Consider the following 2652-nt stretch of genomic DNA (forward strand, 5'->3'; position numbering starts at 1 on the left):
AATGGGTTTTAGTTGTGTGTCATGTTTTGGGTCTATTCAGTTGTTAAAAAGACTGGTGGGTTATTCACACAGAAATTGATGATTAATATAATAGCTAACCAATACAAAAAATGCTTTTCTCTTGTGAGATTAGAATTAAATGCCTTTGCTCTTTTTCAGCTGAACCACTGAGTAGAAAATGATTTATCAGCTCAGTATGAATATATATGTATGTATGTGACAAATACACCCCACCCACCCATCTTTGAATTAGTGTAGTATTGGTGCAGACTGGGGGGGAATCCTTGAAACACATGGAATCAGAAAGAGATCTTGTGCCTCCTTGACACTTCCAACCACACACTTCCAATCTTTGCCCATCCCCAGATGTAACTCTAGTGTGGGTCAGAAGTCACCCACCTGAACCATTCACATTTCCAGAGCTTTAGCCAGTAGATGCTGGAGGCTGTCGGTAGGTGCTAGAAGAAATGTGTGACAAAGGATTGAGTAGTGCTGCCAGTCTTTCCTGGTCCATGTTGGCCAGGTTTTTTGCCAGATGATATCAGAGGGAGTACTCCAAATTGAGCAGTACTCCAAATAGGCAAACAGGATGGCCTCTTTGTTTCAGGGAAGTGAGTTTTGGGTTCTTTTCCCAGACCTGAAGTAATCATCTAGTGTGGAATCCTCTATTGTACCTTCCATTTTTCTAAGGTTGCTTCTGTTACTGATAAATAGAATTCACTGGATATGTGTTTTAAGGTCTATATTTCTTTCCAAACATCCATGGGCCCAGTAGAGACAGAAAATGAAGTACTATAGGTAGCAGTATCCAGACAGGAAGTTCTATAAATAGTAGGAGAGCTAAGAAAGAAAATTATCTCTTTTTCAAACTTTCAAATGTATCTGAGTGTTGTGTGGGAAAGGCAAACAGATAGAGGCCACTGTAGCTGGAGTGTTGAACAGATAACAATTCATTTCATAATTCCTGACTAAATAAGAGCTAGGGCAAAGAAGGGAATAGAAATGTGTACTTTGAAATCTGTTGTGGCTGCTCTTTTCCTGCTGGAAAGGCATATGATATAATGGCCCCTAGATGGCAACACAACATCTTGCAAAGCATGTCCTGGTCCCTTCACAATAACCTTTTCTAATATGTCTTTTAAAAAAGAAACGACAACCAAAAAGCTATATACATGCTTTAAACAAAGCATAAAGAAGTGAATAAGAAAGACTTGGACCACCAGCGAGAAAATGTTCTGGTAAAGTTTCATAGAGGACTGGCTCTAAACATCATACAATATTAAACTCCTACTTTTGGTACCGTGTAGCATTTGTCCAAATGTATGTAAAGGAATTAAACAACTATGGTATTAAGGTCTGTACTTCTCTTTTCTATACTCATTTGTAAAAAAGGGTAGCAATTCATGACATGGATTTTTTAAAAAAAAGAACTAATGGTCCAAAAAACATCTTGCAATGCAACTCCTCCACATTATTTAACTATTGTCTATTTCTATCATTTTTCAAACCTGGAACGGTCTATGATTTCTCATCCAGAGTCTTCATAATTAGGCTGGGACTTGCACTTGCCATAAATGAATTAAGGGTAATGTGAATGAGCCCATCCAGATTATACAGTCTATATATGATGCCATTTTTCCTCCTGAATACAATGCTGGTTGTCAAGTCCTTGATTGGATTCTAGAAGACACTTCTTGATGCGCCAAAATGCCCCTTGTAGTTATGCCCTTAGGTGGTCTCCAACAATTTAAACAATTTCTTTTTCTTTTTAAAGTTCACATTAGTCCCCTGTGGGAGGCCTTGGTGATTATAGGTACCTAAAATGGATGCATATCCTATCCTATTTCCTTCACAATAAACACACAATTACTGTAGGGCCATAAAAGAAATAAGGTAGTTACAAACACTTAACTGCACATTAACTGGTAATTAGCAAGAATCCAAGAATCCTGATTACAAATCTTCAAAGAAATTTTCAAAGCCGTGTTTACTTTTGCAACCTCATGTTCCTTTTGGTGAATTAACAAGAGAGTTAGATGACATAAATGTAGTTCAGTGAAAATACTCAGAGCCCCAAAACCCAACTGTAATAGCTTATGGCATCTCTTGCATAGTATAAACAGTGTCAACTGCTTTATCATTTTCAGTAAACATAATCTTCAGAAATAAAAGGTTTTGTCAAACCTTTGAAGAAAAAGAAAGCAAGAGTTAAATGAGTTTTTGTATACATTTTTATGTACCAGAGGGAGTAGTAAGGGTATTGTGTGCATGTACATGCATGCCTGCATATGCACAAGCCAAACAGGGATTTTGTTATCTTGTTGAAATACCTTATAGCCTAAAGTATTTTAATGGTCTTTAAACAGCTGTGTTGCTAGTGATAACTTGCTGACTAATGGGTAATCTGTTGTATCCTACCGTAGTAAGAAGTTTGGAATACAAAGCAGACCTTTGCTTCAGCTTCTTTAAATGGATAGAAACATGCATACTTTCACCAAACCTCAACATATAGGTCATTTATTTCCAGATCTTCCTTCCAATACATGAGATGTGGATATAAAAGTTATCTCATTTTAATTTATTTTTGAAGTAAAACAAGAATACATAGTTACTAGTTCCCTATCACAGTAACATTTTTAATTTTGTGGCAAC

The sequence above is a fragment of the Protobothrops mucrosquamatus genome, unplaced genomic scaffold, assembly GCF_001527695.2.
Source record: "Protobothrops mucrosquamatus isolate PMUCROS unplaced genomic scaffold, P.Mucros_1.0 scaffold_65, whole genome shotgun sequence".
Taxonomy (NCBI): domain Eukaryota; kingdom Metazoa; phylum Chordata; class Lepidosauria; order Squamata; family Viperidae; genus Protobothrops; species Protobothrops mucrosquamatus.